Genomic DNA, 19,052 nt, shown 5'->3' on the forward strand with positions numbered 1-19,052 from the left:
CTTTTACATTTTAAGGAGTGTAATGAAGAAACCCTAGACAATGTTAAAAACACAATAAATCCAAAAATTTAAGAAATTGAGCCAATTAAAAAAAAAACACAACCCTAGATTGAAAATTGAGGTTCAACAATTGAGGCACTTAAAAAAACGAAAAGAAAGAGAGAGAGGGAGAGAGTGGGTTACCAAAACTTGAGGGGGAGAGAGATATGTACAGACTCTTGTCGATTTTGAGAGAGATTTGAAGCTTACGTACTGTCAAACCACTACCACCAAAGATTTACTGTCAGAGCCCTCCCACAAAAGCCTCACTTTCTTCTTATACTAGGGTTAGGGTTAGTGAAAGAAAGAAAGAAATATTGGGCGGGGTAATTAATTAATAGTGAAATATTGGGCGGGCAAAAAACAAGGGCAATCACCTTCTCTCTGAAAATCATCTACGACGGTCACCAAAACTGGAAGAGCACAAAATGTCTCGTCTCTAATTTGGGACAAAAGCTTGTGTCCTTTAGTCAACTTAAAACTCAACTACGACGGGGTCAAACAATTTAAGACGGTAGCTAACGTTCCTAATTTGAGACAGGTTATATAGTCCCAAGAGTGTGTCCTAATTTTTAAATTCTGGTGTAGTGACAGCTTTGTTTATTAGATTGAAGTTCATTTGCCATCAGCTTCTTCACTAACGGGAAGAGATTTATCTATTCTTTGAGAATGAGTGGTAGGTTTTCTGTCATCGGGCAAGTTTTAGCCCTGTCGTTGGTGGTGATGATGGTGTTCTTGGGTTATAAATGTGAGGCCAAATGTGAGTTCAAAGCTATCTTCAACTTTGGTGACTCTAATTCGACATCTTGGTGGTTTCGGGCTGCATTTCCAAAGATCCGCTCCTTATGGAATGACTTACTTTAAGAAACCATCCGGTCGGGCTCGCGATGGGAGACTCATTATCGATTTCTTAGGTAAGCGTTTCACATTTTATGTTTTCCTACTTCAACTTAACCAAAGCAGTTCGTTGCTGCTTCCACGACTTTTTGGCGCCTAGCTCGGGACAGAATTACGTAGTACGTTTTCTCAAGCAAGTGGAGTGTTGGGGATTACACCAATACCAATCGGTTCCCCCACTACACAGATAACTTGTATGAACACACTTCAACTCCAGATGAATTCTAAATATCACAAACTACTTATACTAACATGCCCAACTCGCTAAACAACTATCAACAACATATAATAATGTAAAGCAGTTAAACAACAAACCACAACACAAAGATTTACCGTGGTTCGGCCAATGATGCCTACTTCCACAAGAGCCAGTTCTTAATAAAGTGGGAAGGAAGATTACAATCTCTCCTTTCAGTCTCTCACCTTACTAGATCACTCTTATCTCTTTACGTGGTTGTATCTCCAGAAGGTTATCTCTCTCTTTTGTTTTAGTCCGGATTCCAATCCTTTCCGACTTGTTTTGGTTAGGTTTTCCAAAACCTTGATTTTTTGGTTTTATCTCCAAAACCAAATTTCGCGGGTATTGTAGCAAGGCCCACAAAATTATGCTCGGCCTGGCGCTCCCCTCTGAGCGCAAGTCGCCACCGAAGACTGAAGCCGAAGCTGGTCGCCTCTATGTTACTTGAACTCGAATGCTGGCGCCATCATCCGGAAGTGGCGGCTGCTCGACTTCTCGCGACGACTGAATTTGCCCGTTTTTTCGTCTCCCGCCTTCTCTCATGTGAGGGATAACTCCACAATCTCCCCCCGAACAAAGAGGGGATACCTCCATGCAATTGCCAAATCAATCAGAGGGAGTGTCTTTGCCATTCCGCAATAGCACAACAAACATCAAACTTACCTTTCGGTAAGACTTTGGTCATCATATCCGACCCGCTTCTTGTCGGTATGGATCTTCTCGATACACAAATGCTTGTCTTCGAAAGTACTTCTCTAATCCAATGATAACGCACGTATGTGCTTGGATCTAGAATGAAAACTTCGGATTCTTGCTCAAGTGGATGGCGCCCGACCGCCACATAGAACTACAAATTGTTTCGCGCTTTAGCCCTAGTTCGTCGAAGAACCTCTTCATCCATAGCAACTCTTTTGCAACACTCGATGGCTGCAATGTACTCGGCTTCAGAAGTGGAGAGGGCAACACACTTTTGCAACTTAGATTGCCAAGAAACCGCTCCCCGCAAAAGTAACCAAATAACCGGAGGTGGACTTCATCGAAATCAACATCACCGCCATGTCCGCGATCGCTGTAGCCTTCAAGTAAGGGCTTACTTCCACCAAAGCACAAACATGATTTGGAAGTGCCTTTGAGATATCTCAATATCCACTTAACCCCTTCCCAATGTTCTTTACCCGGATTTGACAGAAATCTGCTCACAACCCCAACGGCAAAAGCAATATCCGGTCTAGTACACACCATGGCATACATCAAACTGCCCACTGCGGATGCATAAGGAATCTTTTCCATCCGACCGCTCATGCTCACCCTTAGGACACATCTCTTTGGTCATGCGGAACTGGCCACCAAGCGGACAACTGACTGGCTTCGCTTGATCCATGTTGAATCTCTTCAACACCTTCTCAATGTAGCTTTCTTGAGAAAGCCACAACTTCCCACTCTTTCTGTCACGAGTGATCCGCATCCCAAGTATCTGCTTTGCTTGACCCAAATCCTTCATCTCAAAGGACTTACTCAAGTCTTTCTTCAGCTTAGATATCTTGTTGATGTTTGGGCCAACTATCAACATATCATCCACATACAGCAATAGCACTATGAAATCCCCATCTGGAAATCTCTGAACAAACACACAATGATCGAAAGCAGACTTCTTGTATCCTTGCTTCGCCATAAAGGAGTCAAACTTTATGTACCACTGCCTCGGTGCTTGCTTCAACCCATACAAGCTCTTTATCAGCTTGCATACTAGGTGCTCCTTGCCTTTGACCTCAAACCCCTCTGGCTGGTCCATGTAGACATCTTCTTCAAGGTCTCTATGAAGAAAAGCGCCTTTAACATCTAGTCACTCAACCTCTAGGTTCATACTTGCGGCCATACCCAATACCACCCGGATAGAAGTCATCTTCACTACAGGAGAGAAAATCTCATCAAAATCAATCCCTTTCCTTTGACCGAATCCCTTCACAACAAGGCGAGCTTTGTGCCTTGGGTGAGGATTGTTCTCCCTCATGCTTGACTTTGTATATCCACTTATTCTTGAGAATTTTTCTCCCCGTGGGTTTCTCAAACTAACTCATAAGTGTGATTCTTATGCAAAGAATCCATCTCGTCATGCATGGCCTTCAACCACTTTTCTTTGTCTCAGACCTTCAAGTGCCTCTTGATAGTACATAGGTTCTCCACCATCCGATAGTAGCACGTGACGCATGTGGTGGATACCGGTTGAAGCTAGTCTCTCTCTTCGGACCTCCTTGCCCCATCCGGCGGGCCCTCGGGAGGATACACTTCGCTTGCTCGTGGTGGTTCATGCATCTCATCTGCATCTTCTATACCAATAGGTTCTATCCCATCATGAGCAATAGATTCTCATCATGAGCTTCAAACTCATGGTTCTCTGCATTCTCAATGCCTTCGCGCGACGCTCCACAAGGTAGGAACTTCGGTTCTCAATCAACAAGATCATTGGTGAAAGCCTCAGAAGCTTTCACCCTCCTCAAAAGTCAGCTATGGTTTGGTCTTCTAAGAACACAACATCTCGACTTCGGATTACCTTCTTGTTAATCGGATCATAGAGTTTGTAACCAAACTTTTCATCTCCATAACCTTAAAAAATGCACCGCTTGGCTTTGTCATCAAGCTTGATCTCTCATCCTTCGAATATGCACAAATGCCCCGCACCCAAATACCCTCAAGTATCCATAATCAACATCTCCGCCGACCATACTCTCTCGGATAATCACTATTCGAGGCTTTGCCGGGTGACAGTTGATCACATGCACGGCCAGACGCATTGCTTCTACCCAAGAGTTTCTAGGTAGCTTAGAGTGAGATAGCATGCATCTTATCCTCTCTACAATGGTACGGTTCATTCTCTCTCGCTATTCCATTCTGCGGTGTGTCTTGGGAACGGTCCGCTCATGACGAATCCCATGACTCGCAATACTCTTCAAATGGCCCAATGTACTCACCCCCCATTATCCGAGCGAATACACTTCAACAACTTCCCAAATTCTTTCCACCATGCTTTGGGAATTTCTCAAACACGCCAAGTACTTCATCCTTGGTCTTCGACTATAGACCCATATCTTTCTTGACGATCATCAATGAATGTCAAGAAGTACGGCTCCCCCGTGGGACTTCACTCTCATAGGACCACATAAGTCCAGGTGCACTAGTTCAAGGACGGTGTCCTTTCTCGCGGAGACGGAATCTTTGGAAAGACACCGTGTTGCTTTCCTACCAAATAATGAGTACACGTATTTAAATGTGTACCTTTAATGTCCGCACGGCCTTTTTCTTAGCAAGAACTTCCATCCCTTTTATGCCCATGTGACACGGTCTCTTGTGCCACGCCAGATGAAATTTCTTCTTCACAGATTCGCTTCGCTTTACACAAACTAGCCTTGTGTTTTGTAAAGAGAGCAAGTTTTCTTTCCTCCGCTGCTACAATGGAACCTCCGGTCGGGCCTCCATACCCCGCTACCAAACGAGTTTACAAAGCCATCGCCATCTAATTTCCCAGCCGAAATTAGGCTTAACCGTATGTCGTGGACATGTCTTACATCCTTGAGTGTCAAGGTATAGCCGACATTGGTTTCTATATGAACATCTCCAATGCCTATAATCTTCGACTCCACTCGCATTACCCATCCTCACTTCACCATATTCACCACAACCGTAGTAGTGAAGAATCCCCTCGCGGCGTGTGACGTGATAGGATGCTCCCTCAGATCTATCACCCACTCAGATCCTCGACATGAGGTACTAAGACAAAGACACACCACAACGACACAATTCCCACTAGGTCGCCGACTAGTGCGGTAGTATCTCCTCGCCTGTGTTTCCGCCTTCCTGCACCATGTCTTCATGTACACGCTTGTTCTTCTCATCCCTCTTCGTTCTCAGACTCATATCCTGAAGCCTTTGGTGGCACAATAGTAACATTGCCTCTCCTCGCCTTTTGGGAGTTCTAGCTTCACCCCTAGATTTACTTCCGCATCACCTCTAGAAACGAGATGGTTTTCTACTTCGACCTCTCCCCTTTCTCGCGGAAAAGGACCTCCTGAAGTTAGAAGAGCCGCTTCTTGCACTCCTTCTAGTCTCCTCATTCAACAAAGACGTGGTAGCCATCTCCATGGTAACAATTCCATCCTTGGGTCGCTCCATGTAGAGAAACCGCTAATGTCTCCCAACTTTCGGTAGAGCCTAATAGAAACAAAGCCTCAACTTCGCCTCCCAAATTGATCTTCATCAAATGCATCCGATTGATGATATTCTCAGTACTTCATTAAGATGCTCGGACATTGAAGAACCTTCTTGGTACTTCGTGGTTCCGCAAACTTCTTAACGACTAGCACTTTGTTTCCACCCGACTTCCTCTCATAAAGGTCTTCGAAGTTTCTTCCATGACCGGCTATAGTCTCTTGGGCCACATGGTGAAAGACACCGCTGCCTATCCATTGTCGAATGTACCCAATAGCTTTTCACAAGCTTTTTCCATTCAAATTTCATCGGTCTTTTCGGTTTTACTCCCTCATTCTCAATGGAAGTGCCAAGTCCTTGCAAGATAGCAAGTCTTCCATCTTGGCTTTCCAGATGGTGTAGTTCTTCCTATTCAGACTCATCATACGAGTGTTCATGGAATGGTCCATCTCTACAAGTTATTTAACCTCAAATCTTCTCTCGTGAATTTCACAAACACCTTTCCTCACCAAGATTCGATAACACCCTAAAGCTATTCTAACCAAGGCTCTGATACCACTTGTTGGGGATTACACCAATACCAATCGGTTCCCCCACTACACAGATAACTTGTATGAACACACTTCAACTCCAGATGAATTCTAAATATCACAAACTACTTATACTAACATGCCCAACTCGCTAAACAACTATCAACAACATATAATAATGTAAAGCAGTTAAACAACAAACCACAACACAAAATTTACCGTGGTTCGGCCAATGATGCCTACTTCCACAAGAGCCAGTTCTTAATAAAGTGGGAAGGAAGATTACAATCTCTCCTTTTCAGTCTCTCACCTTACTAGATCACTCTTATCTCTTTACAGGGTTGTATCTCTGTAAAGGTTATCTCTCTCTCTTTGTTTTAGTCTGGATTCCAATCCTTCTGACTTGTTTTGGTTAGGTTTTCCAAAACCTTGATTTTTGGTTTTATCTCCAAAAACCAAATTTCGCGGGTACTGTAGCAAGGCCCACAAAATTATGCTCGAAGCGCTGGCTGCTCCTCTCGAGCAAGTCGCTACCAAGACCTGAAGCCGAGCGCTGGTCGCCTCTATGTTACTGAACTCGAGCTGGCCAAGCTCATCCGGCCTTGCCAGCGCTGGCCTCGACTTCTCATGACACTGAATTTGCCTGTTTCTGTCCGCCCAAATTCTCTCCTCATGTGAGGGATAACTCCAACATGGAGCAACAATTATTATTCGGAAATTAGTTTATGTGTTACATGCATGTTTAAAATTCGAATGGATTAGCCATATATGAAATAACACCAAACAAATACTAATTAGCTAGAAATGATCGCATATAAGTTGTTTTTATTATTTTTTTCATTTTTTCCTTCAGAGGAGCATACTGTATATCATACATTCATAGAAGGACCCAGCCCGAGGACAGCATCTACCCTACATGCCATGAAAGGAGTCAAAGGACAAAGATCTTTGTCCACACTTTAAATCATTGGTGATAGGGATGGTGCAAGCATAACTAAAATACAAGGAACCAATTGCAAAGTAGGATAGTCCAGTGACCCTGCAAAGTAGGATAGATCTATAGCCTAAATGCTTGCTGAAAATCATTCAATTCAGTATAACTTGGGGAATCATAGTGACAGTAGAATAAGCTAGGTCAATCAATAAGATTAAATGGGTCCTTTAATTCATTTTTAACTGTTTAAAGTAAATTCTATTTTTAACTGTGCAACAGCTCAGGCTCTAGGATTGCCATTTCTAAGTCCATATCTACAATTAGGAGTGTAAAAAAAAACCGTTGACCCATCATCCGGTAGGGTACCCGGTCTTCACCCGCCACCCAAACCTGTACCGACCCGAAAATAGACCCGCCCCGCCCCGCTACCGTTTTTATGCAGTCGGGCTATGGGTGTAGGTTATATGCTCAAACCCGACCCGTCAAGCCGTCCGACCCGCACCGTGTCAAAAGCCGTTGAGCCAACCCCGTTGACCCGCACAATTTCAAGACTCTAACTCTAATATTTTTGTATTTTGTTTATAATTTCTTTTAAATTTTGTAGGAATTTGAGAGATATGAATACAAACTTATGAGTTCAATATCAATTTCACATATTCAAGTTTGAACATTGGAAAAATATCAAAAATTCAAATTCAACTTTCAAATTTTGGAGAAGATAAATCATTCATCCTTGTATTCATTTCGAATTCTTTTAGTTTATATTTTATTGTTTTATACCATAGATCCTCGCTCCCATCTTCATTTTATTATGCTATGGAAAATAATCAATTTACAAATGGTAAATCACGATAAATAAGTTTCACATTTACAGATATGGTTTTGGGTTCAAATTCAAGTTTTTTTTTTTTTTTTTTATTGATTGATTCCATTTTTTCTCTATGCTGTGAATTGGAAATATATTACTTGCAGAATTAGAAAGTTTTTTTTTGAGTGAAATTGGGTTAAAATGGTAATTTCCACCCGACCCAGATGACCCGCCCAAAACCCGCCCCGTAAGCTGACCCAACGGGCCGGGTGATGGTACTAAGACATGACACTTCAACCCACCCCCCCCCGCCCCGTCGGGGACCACTGGATTTGTATCCCCTAGCCCCGCCCCGCCCCATCACTATTTGACCTGCGGTTGACCCGCCCCGCCCCGTATTACACCCCTATCTACAATCAATTGGATCTAATTACAAGAATGGTGCAAATTACACAACATTAGCATCGACGGTGTTAGTTCCAAACACCTCCCTATTTGTTACTGGTATTAGCCCTTTTTCTTTGGCCATTCAGCTTAATCAAATGAAGGCATTTAAAGCTAGAGTTCTTGAGCTTGGCCCATTAGGTATAACTTAGTAAAATTAGTGGTTCTCTTTCTTTACTAAATCATATTGCACTTCTGAATGACCGATAGTTGTTTTGATAACAAATGTCTAAGAGCAACTTCCTTCATCCAACATTTTCGGCAAATCGCTATATACTCTGCATATCGGCCAAAACGATTTTACATCCAATTTAGCAGCCATTGGAATATCAGGCATGCTGATAAAAACAAATTTATGTAAACTGACTATCTATGCATAAACACAAATATTCATTTACATAAACAAATGCTTAGATCAATATTCCTACTCTTAAATAATCATGAAGTAATATAAAGAGTACGGATTCGTTCCACTCCTAAACTACCAAGACATAAAGAAATTCAACTAATCAAACACAAAAAAACAATGGTGAGAGCAATAATTATGGATGTGAATTTATACTACGATTATACTATAGATTCAAATAAATCTAAATTAACTAAACTAATAAAAATAGGATTTTGATGGAAGAGAAGGTTATAGAGAAGAGTAATCAATCCACCTAATAACTAGTTTTATGCAATAATCGAATTATTCATTGAAAAGAAATCATATTTAGGTTTTCACGCAATGATTCAACCTAAAGCCTCAACCTTTATCATCCCTAGCAACAACCTACATCTCTATAGTCATTATTATTAGCATGTAGAATTATTACAATAAAGTCTCTCGACTTAATTATAATAATCCCTAGTTTAATTTACTATATGCTTATTTTAGAAGTCATACAATAAACTAAACTCATTGAAATACATACACAATTAAATAATTCTACTAAGTAATCTATTCCTCATTAGGCTTCATAATCACTCCCTCTAATGTGGGGAATTAGCCTAATATCATTGGATTAATTAAACTAAAGCAAGAAAAAGAAGACATAATAATAACTTGAATTGGATTGAAGTAATGGTGGCTAGGCTAAAGAAAACATAAATTAGGTTATACTAAAGAGAGAGAGAGAGAGCTAATTTAATTAAACTAAAAGGGGAGTAGCCAAGTTTTGTTTTGCCTTAACCCTCTTTATATAGGAGAGGGTTAGATTTACAATTTCATGCATAGGTTTTTAGGCTAGGTTATTGTAAAGTCCTGAATTCTTATTAAGGGTAAATTAGAAAAAAGATATTTGAACCTTAGGGACGATTACGTACGCCGCCAGTCGGATAGACGGTTAGCCTGACGTAACGTAAATTAATTTAACACCAACCGAGAAACCAAGTTAGTTAAGGAAAAAACCCTTGAAAAATTCTAAGGTTTCATATCACTAGTTATTTAGAATATACGAAGATCGAAAAAGAAGATAAATAATAAGTGATAAAATAATTTGATACATGGTAAATTCGCGTGCGCATAACTAAATACTTACATAGTCAATAAGAGTCTGTCGCCTGTAAACCCAGAAACTGTAGAACTGGACAAGTAATTCGACGACAGCGTCGCAATTACTGTATAGCATGTGCAAACTTGGGTGATGCACGCGAGAGCGTGGGATCAAACCCTTGCTTGATACTAAGTTACAAGGTAAGGGTAGGATGGTCTTTTTACCAAACTTTAGAATTATTCCCAAAATGAAATCGCACCAAACAAAGAAATCGCACCCAATTTCTTCCCCATTTCGCCATTTGAAAACCTAGGAGAGAGAAAACCCAATTCGCCAATTTCTATCGATCCCAAACCTAAGTATTCACACCCAATCCTTAGAAACCGTAAATTCAAGTGTGAAGATTCAAAATTTATTGAATTGCGTCAGATCACAAATGAAGGTGAGTTTAATTTAGCCTCAAATAGATATTTAAACTCAATTTCATGGATTGGGGTGTATTGATGAAATTAATTGAATTGGGGTGTTGAATTTCGACAAAGAGCTAGTTGATGAAGATAGAGTGGAGATATATTGGTGGAGCAAGAAAGCTAAGGAGCTATTCTTCTCGACTTGGTAAGAATCATTAGTTATTCAATCTATTTTAGAGAATTTATGTTAGTTCTATACTTTGTTTAAGAGCATGTTGAATTATGATTTAATGAGAAGGAACACCCACTTAGTTATTACTAGATTTAATGTGAATGGAAGGGTGTGGAATTGTTGTTGTTGGAGTTGGGAAAAATCATAATCGTTAGTGGAATTGATAGGATTGGTATTGACATAAAGGCCTACGGAGACCTGTCAGAGGAGCAGTGCGAGAAATGGCCTGTAGCGCTATTAACAGTAGTTATAGGAAAAGTTACCTGAACCCAAATTCTTAGCGTCGAGATTTCTCTCGGCTTACATTAGATAAGAATTACTCGTTAGTTTTATAAATTCTAATAACCTACGTATATATATATGATGTTAGAGGAGTAAATACGAGTGGATTCGGTTAAGTGGGACTTGAGAAGAAACAGAGCTTGCTAAGGTAGGAACTCACATACCAATATATAGTATGTTTATTTTCATGCATGATTTGATTGGTTTAAATTGGTAAAAGATAGTTTGCTTATCAACCATGCATGTATATGTGATATTCATGTTTTGCATTTGTATTTTCCTCGATATAAACTAAATATATGGATAGCTTTTGTGTGGAAATGAGTTTTGTGAAATCTGGGTAGTTGGGATTGTTTTCTTTTGTTAAAAGAGCAAAAACTGGTTTTGGGAGGGGTTGTCGTCTCTTGTCTTAGGAAGGAGAAAGAGAGATGGATTTTGTTATGTATGTATGGATTACCCGATTGTTTGTAACTATGTATGAGGTTCTGGATTGTTCTATAGATATAGTTCGTTGTTATTTCGATGATTCGCCGTTTGGGAATCATCGGTTGTCATTTGCTATGACTGGCCCGTTTGGGAGTCATAGGTTGTATTTAATTGATTGTTGGAAATCCAGGAACTCACACATACAAAACCAACAGTTTTAAAGAAAAAACTAAATATGTATTTATAGTATTTGGAAATAACCGGTAATACGAGTATATATTACTATGCTTATCACGGGGGAATTTAGAAAAGGAATTCTGAATTCCTATAAAGAAGGAATTGTTGTCGCATTTCCAGAGACGACAGTTCATTCTAGGATTCCAACTGTGGTGTACATCTTTCGAGGTGGTGGGTCATCTTTAAAGGGATGCATCATAGGATGTAGTCTGGGAATTCCTTTTCTACTTTTCTAGATAACCATGTTTGTACGTGTCACGTTGTATGGTGCTTAGCTTGTGTGAGGTTACATGTTACCTCGATGAGGTTTAAACACGAGGAGTGAGAGTTTAGTCCACTCTTGGACGTGTGTCAGGATCTTGAGCAGTCTGCAGTCGTCGAACGGTTGACCACCGTAAGTTAGGTGACAGCCCGTATGGGGGTCGTGGTTACAGGGCCCACCTGAGCCCTAAAAGCTTTGGGTTTTATCTGTACGAACACAACAACGACATTTCAACTCCCTACCGGTAAAATCAGGAAAACAACGGTGCATGGTTCACACCGGAAGTAAGTCGAATCGAGATATGCCCTCGGGATCAATCGAAAACCGGTCGTACCCTCACCATTCTAATAGGATGCAGCGGCCACAATAATTATATGATGTTTGTGAAAACTCTATTTTGAATATTACAGAAGCATGCCGATATGATTGATGTGAGTTAGTGATTTATTATATAGTCATGATATTTTGATTATTATTATGGAAAACCTGCATGTTTTAAATGTTTTGCTATAAGTAGACTATTTATTGGTTATGTGCTTTTCTACTGGGCATGGTTGTTTTGCTCATCCTACATTAACATTTTCAGACGAGCCAGTTGCGGAGGAGACTATCCCTACCACTAGTGAAGATGGTTACCGGGATTTGGGTGGTTTTCCTTATGCTTGACGAGGGACAGAGTCAAGTTATTTTGTGGTATAGAGCGAATCTAGCTCATTTTGTTGTATAGAGAGAGACTAGTTCATTTTGGGTTGTATATAGAGAGCCAGTTCATTTTGTTGTATTTAATCGATGTATTTGGGCAACGGTTCTCACTTAAACAGTTTTGTAGATATATAGATATATATATCCCTGTCTTATATAAAGTTAAGAGTAGTATATATATAGTTGTTGGAAGGGTGAATTATGAGATTTACAGGTTATGACAGGTTTTAAGTATACGAAACGTTGATTAAATAAAGGAAACTCCGTCAAAATTTCAATAGAATTGTGTCAGTGACTGCCTCGAGATTCATCTCCACGTCCTCGGGATGTGTGATGGGTCTCGGGGAGTGACAATTATAGACCCATAAATCAAGTCCAAAACCCAATTTGTTGAATCCAAGGCTTCCAATTCTAGTCGTGTTACTGTAGCGCGAGTTTTCACCAACTTATGCTTCTCTAATCTAGTCACAGTCTGAACCATTGGAAAGAGCTTTCTGAGCCGGTCATTTTGATATAAAATAGGCCCAAATCCGAGGTCTAAGTCCAAAGTTATGACTTTTTGAAGTTTTGTTGATTTTTCTTCAACTTTCTAATCCGGTTTGACTTTCACTTAATAGCTTTGAGTTGGGCTTTTTAAGGGCTTTTTCTCCATGAAACTTGGGCTTTCTTCATGGAACTTTCATAGCAATCACTTTAACTCCTTTTAGCGCCTAATTAGTAACGAATTTATATTTATTCAACTCCAAAGCCTGAAATACTCAAAAGCACGTAATTAGTGATAAATCTATATTACTAATAACATAATTGGCTAAATAGAAATACTATTAAAGGATTTAAACTACAATTTTGGGCTCTTATCACGTGCAGCAGTATCTCCCCCAAGTGGCTACTCAAATTGTTGGAACTATACAAGTTAGTACCCTTAATACTCCGGCCCTCTGTGAGCAATACCATTCAATGCGGCAGTTGAGAATGACGATTAGGGACAAAGTACTTTCAAGCAAAGATACATGGTGAGTCAACTTTCTCCTTTCCATAGTAATTAAGTTTTTCTTTCCAGTTATTTTTTTGGAAAAAAATCATTTTGGAGAGATGGATACATGCATGGTATGTTAGAGGGATTAAATGAAAAACCATAACATTGTCATTTGATTGCTGAAATGCAATAAATGATTGCTAATTCAGCTGATTATGTGTGTCGGATGAAATGCGCAGGTTATTATTCAGCTCTACGTGGACACGAGATTTAAACAGTATAAGGTTGCAACTAAACTTGGTCTATGGTAGGTGCGTGTCTATGCGACTATTTCTTTTCATTTACATGCATATATGATAAAATGATATATTCATTTATGATAGTATAGCATGAATGCATGGCGTGTTTCATCATTCACGCCTTCTCTCTTAAAGTTGTTAAAAAACAGTTGCAAGTTTGTGGTAGTTTCCTTCTATTAGTACACCAGTACCAAGTTATTTCCATATTGATTTTTTGGGTTTCTCTCTTCATTATATATCGATCCAAGAGTTGTTGATTGGTTACTCCTTTTTTTTTAATCGCCGATTTTAGTTTGAGTCGAAAGAAGGTCATAGGAAAAATAGAAAAATTTTACTATTAGTTTGAATAAGTCATTCTCATATTAAGAGATGTATTATGTGAATCCGTTTTTTTATGGATTGTGCTATCTTGGGTTTATCGTATTATTGAGTTTTTTGGGGCTTCTTAACCTCACAAAAAAAACAGAAAAACAAAACCACCTTGGAAGATTACTGAAAAACACTCAAAACTCGATCTCCATAGCAAAACCTCCTGAGTTCGCCCTCAATTCTTCTAGTATGAAACCCAAACAAGTACCATTCATCAAACCTACCAAACCTTATAACCAAAAAAGAAAAAAGAAATCAATCAATTCTATTTTATGATGATGAATATCAATTAGAAGGAGAAACAATTGTGAACTTAATTGATCAAGAGGTTTTATCTAACAATGCCGTTACTTTATCGTTTAAAGCACATGTAGTCCTACTGTCCTAGACATAAGCAGTTTTTACATTGTTGTATTTGGTGTCATGTTGAAGTGCGTATGTTGTTATTTGTTGTCAATAGTGCTGTCAAAACATCCCTCAAGCCCTCCGCCCGACCCGCCCAACCCGGCCTATGGGCTGAAAAAGCCCTCAAAACAAAGCCCACATTGATTTGAGGGTAGGGCCGGCCCGGCCCTCAAACATATGAGGGGAGGGTAAGGGCCTAGACTTCAAATCTTAAGCCCGGCCCACAACCCGACCCTAATTAGGCCCTCATTCAGGCCCGCAGTAAGCCCTCATCTATAATTACCTATTTACCTTATTACCATATTAAAATTTTGTTTTACTTAAAATACTCTTAGAGTTATAATATCTACCCTTTTAGAAATTGGGTAAACAACAAACCCTATTTTCCCAGCCCTCATTTTCACCATGGTTGCCGACAGGTTGAATCTCTCAAGATTAGTTTTCATTCTTTTTATACTTCAATTATTTTATGTTTTAAACCTCATTAATTAATTGATAACATTAATTTGCAATGGTGGAACGCCATACATTGAACGCCGTCCTTTACAAACTGCAAGTGCACAAACGTGATCTGCATAGTATAGACGTCTCATGATGTTTTCCATGATATCTAGTGGGAGATCGGGCAATGGTCTCTCTGTCACCTGTTGTTTTGTGTTAGATCTTCCACTTTTGCATTTCTTGGCCACTCGATTATTCATCTCTCACGTTCTTTTAGTTTGGGGGAGCAATAAATACAATTACTTTTTATAACTTGCAAAGAGATATCTCTTTACTTTAGATTTCCATCTTTCACTAAATCTTTCTAAACGAAATTCCATCTTTATAGGAAGTTATGTAACTGTTGAAGTTGTGGGTTTCTTCATCTCTCACGTTCCTTTATTTTGGGGGAGCAATAAATACAATTACTTTTTATAACTTGCAAAGAGATATCTCTTTACTTTAGATTTCTGCATCTTTCACTAAATCTTTCTAAACAAAATTCCATCTTTATAGGAAGTTATGTAACTGTTGAAGTTGTGGGCAGAGATTTTACAGCCCAATCAAGTCAATCAAGTCAAGTTTAAGCTTCATATGCTTTCTTTTCCTTACCTTTTTTTGTTTTTTTTTGTTTATGGTCCAGGTTGTTGTTTTGGTAGTGGTGGAGAACCAAGCTATAAGAAGTCCTTGAATCACATCAAAGTGTCTTTGTCAAGGTAAAATGATTTTCAATACTATCCTCAAATTAGTTACTTCTCTCATCGATCAAAATAAATACTAATATTCTATTATATACTCATTTGTTTTTAAATGCAGAGTTGACGCTGCGACGCTGCGTTACAAATTATTATTTCCTTAGGTTTGCTTCCTTCAGCTTGTTATATTTTCTTTACTAGATGGATAACATATTGGATTGTGATTCGAGGTAGAATCTCCAAATGAACCTTCGGTTGCTGCAGAGTCAGTTGGTTCTCAGCCCCCTACTAGTACAGCCATACTTCCAAGATCCATTGGTAAAAAACGCCCAAGATCTTCTGTTTGGGACCATTTTAATGTTAAGGCTGATAAGAATGACGATGGTAGTGAAGTAAAAAAACCTGATGGGTCTGTTAAATATAGTGCTGTTTGTAAAATTTGTGAAACTCCTCTTTCTACTGGGGGTAGGGGAGGGACTAGTCACCTTCGTAGGCATGCAGAATCTTGTGTTATTAGAACTTCAACTGAGAAGGGTCAAACAATAATTGGTAGAACTGAGAATGGTGTGGTTTATTCCTTTAAGTTTAATAAGATAATTGCCCGTCGAGAAACTGTTAGGTATTTTGTCGTTGAGGAATTACCATTTGTGAAAGTTGAGAAACCAACCTTTCATAGATGGATTAAGATGGCATTTGGTCCTTGATTTTAAAAACCTCCTTGTCGTTCAACAATGAGAAGTGATGTGATGTTGAGTTTTCAAGAAGAACGGTCTGCTTTGAAAGATATCTTGAGAAGTGTTCCTGGTAAAGTTTGTTTAACATCAGATTTGTGGACGTCAAATCAGAAGCTAGGATATATGTGTATAACTGCCCACTTTATAACTAAAGACTAGAAACTTCATAAACGAGTCCTTAGCTTCCCCGTGCTTCCTGCACCTCACACTGGAAGAGCGATTAGTGATGCAATGTATGCCAACTTGTTGAGTTGGGGGATATGTGATAGGATAGGAACTATAACTTTGGATAATGCGTCTAACAATGATAGTGTTGTGTCTCAGTTGAAAGATAAATTTTTTGGTGATGCTACATTAAGTAGAGAGTTGTGTCATCTTCGTTGTACAGCACATGTCATGAATCTGATAGTAAAAGCAGGATTAAAGCATGTTGAGGTGTCCCTTAATAACATTAGAGAGAGTGTGAAACATCTCAAGTCTTCTCAAGGTAAACTGGAAAAGTTTTTTGAGAACTGTAAATCTTTGAACATGAAGACAAAAAGATTGCCCGTTGACATTCCGACTCGGTGGAATTCCACCTTTATAATGTTGAGAGATGCAATACCGTACCAAAAAGTTATTGATCTCTTCTTTTATGGTGAGGGGTATACAAATACTCCTACTCTTGCTGATTGGAAAAATGTTGTTGCTATTAGAGATCTTTTCAAGGTTTACCAGGATGCGACTAAGTTGTTTTCAGGGAGTCGGTATGTTACATCTAGTGCCTTTTGTTATTAGTTGAGTAAAATCTTGTTGGTCTTGAAAAAATGTGATAGTGAACCTACTTTCAAACCTATGTATACTAGCATGAGAAAAAAATATGATAGATATTGGAAAGATGTTCCTTTGGTTCTTGGGCTGGCTTCATGCATGAATCCCCGATACAAGTTTACGATTCTTGAGTTGTGTGTGGACCTGAATTATGAATCTGAGCCTCAAGTTGTACCAAACTCAGAACTTACATTTAATCAGTTGAAAATGAAGACTTATAAAACCAAATTGGCTGAGCTCTTTGAAGAATATGAAAAGAAAATGGGTAATACTGAATTTGGTTTGGATCATCCGTACCTAATTCTGGTGATGATGATGACATTGTATTTGACTTGTTGTTACAGCGGAGAGCATCTTCTAGTAATACTAACAAGTCTGATTTGCAACATTATTTGGAGCAACCAGTCATTAAAGTCGACAAAGAGCCACCATTTAACGTTTTGGATTGGTGGAAAACTCAGGAAGGTACTTATCCAATTCTGTCGGCAATGGCTCGAGATTTACTAACTTCACCTGCTTCTACAGTTCCATCGGAATCAGCTTTTAGAGCTAGTGCAAGGGTGGTCAACAAGTACCGCAGCTCTTTGTTGCCGGAGACTATTGAGGCTTTTATGTGCTTGAAAGATTGGTTTCAAGCTGAAGAAGGGCTCCAAGATCATGGTGTGAAGGTGATGGAAGAGCTGATGCAAGATCTCGAGTTGTAACTCAATGTCTATTTTGGACAAGGGGATAAAATTTTGGTTACATTTTGCGTTCCATTATCGAACAAGTATTAAGTACATGCTTCATTTTCCTAATTTAGACTTGTTGGTAATTTTGGATAAATTTTTGGTGGGGAGATGAATGGTCTGACTAGTGACTAGGCCATTTATTGGAAGGGTACGATTAGTTTTTTCAATATCTTTTTTATAATAATTATTATTCTTTAAGTATTACTATGTCTTACTAAGTTTAATTTTATGTTTGCTGATTGTGGTGGTATAGGTATCACATTGCATATTCAGGTCATATATTTGTGTAGTGCTATGGTGGGTCGGTGACTCGGTGTTACCTTTCAAGAATAGTTGATGGTGTACAATTGATTTCTATGTTATTTTGCTTAGTTATGTACTTATGTAGCTTAATTTCCTTGTCCCGATACTTGAGATTGCCTTCACATTTTTAGACTTGCAATGTAAATTTTGCATATTTGGTAGTGATACAATTGGTTTATGCCATCCGAGTTGGTCGCTCAAATCGGTGTATTTTACACGCAAGATTCTTTGAGAGTGCATTATGGCTTTTGACTTAATTTGGCGGATCAATTAGCTTTTCAGTCTACAAGCTTGTCTAACCATATATTAGTTTTCTTCTTATGCAGTTATCTTTCATTTCCAGTAGTAATCGGTCACTTGAAGAACACCAACTTCGAAAGGTACGCCAAGTTCTCTTATTTGTTAATGTGTATGAAGTTTATTGTAACAAGTTGGTTACAGACCACATTTTTCTTAAAAGGCATGTATATTGTCGTTGATTAGTTTGCCGCATGTTCGGTATGCCTTGAAGTCATGACGATTCTTTGAATCATGACAGTGGATGGGGCCATAAACCACTTGAGACTTAAACTATGTATTTGTTCCTCATTTTGTATGGTTGGATCCCAAACATTATACATGTATTTGTAACCATAAATCAACACTCTATTTTGGGTCTAAGTGTTTGTATTGTAGTATGGGATAAGATCAGTATTTCAATATTGAATGAAGACTGCTAGTCTGTGAGTTTTGTGTATTTGCACTTCTGCAGTCTTTGGTTATCTTCATGTTGGGCGAGCCAAATGGTATGTACCCATGTTACCCCTTATTATGGTTAATATGCACGCTTTTCGCTCTGCTAATAGGACATCGTCTGCCATTGATAGGTGCTTTCTTACAATTTCAATGTGTTTTGCTTACAAATTTTTTCTATTACAAAAGTGTCTCTTTGAGCAAGCCATCAAATAATTTTGTAGAAGTTCATCCTGTTGTTTCCCAGCAACATCAAATAGTTGCAGACGAGGCTTCGGTAAGCCTTTTGTTGGACTTGTCACCCATTGAGGAGCAACAAAGTTCTGAAATCAAGTTAGAGGGTATCTTGAAAATGGAATAGAGTAGTCTTATCGTTGTACTACCATATAAAATTTA

General features: G+C 39.0%; 1 long non-coding RNA gene and 1 pseudogene across 1 annotated transcript; both read left to right on the top strand.

Annotated features, from left to right (window-relative positions):
- The first annotated feature begins 759 nt into the window (after nucleotides 1–759).
- On the top strand, nucleotides 760–13,139 carry LOC147483526 (GDSL esterase/lipase At4g01130-like; annotated as a pseudogene).
- Nucleotides 13,140–15,465: 2,326 nt separating this feature from the next.
- Nucleotides 15,466–17,966, top strand: LOC147483527 (uncharacterized). The gene is made up of 3 exons (XR_015203928.1): nucleotides 15,466–15,510; nucleotides 17,235–17,769; nucleotides 17,875–17,966. It is a non-coding gene; the product is annotated as an uncharacterized LOC147483527 (long non-coding RNA).
- The last annotated feature ends 1,086 nt before the right edge of the window (nucleotides 17,967–19,052 follow it).

The sequence above is a fragment of the Coptis chinensis genome, chromosome 8 (assembly GCF_015680905.1).
Source record: "Coptis chinensis isolate HL-2020 chromosome 8, ASM1568090v1, whole genome shotgun sequence".
In the NCBI taxonomy this organism is placed as follows: domain Eukaryota; kingdom Viridiplantae; phylum Streptophyta; class Magnoliopsida; order Ranunculales; family Ranunculaceae; genus Coptis; species Coptis chinensis.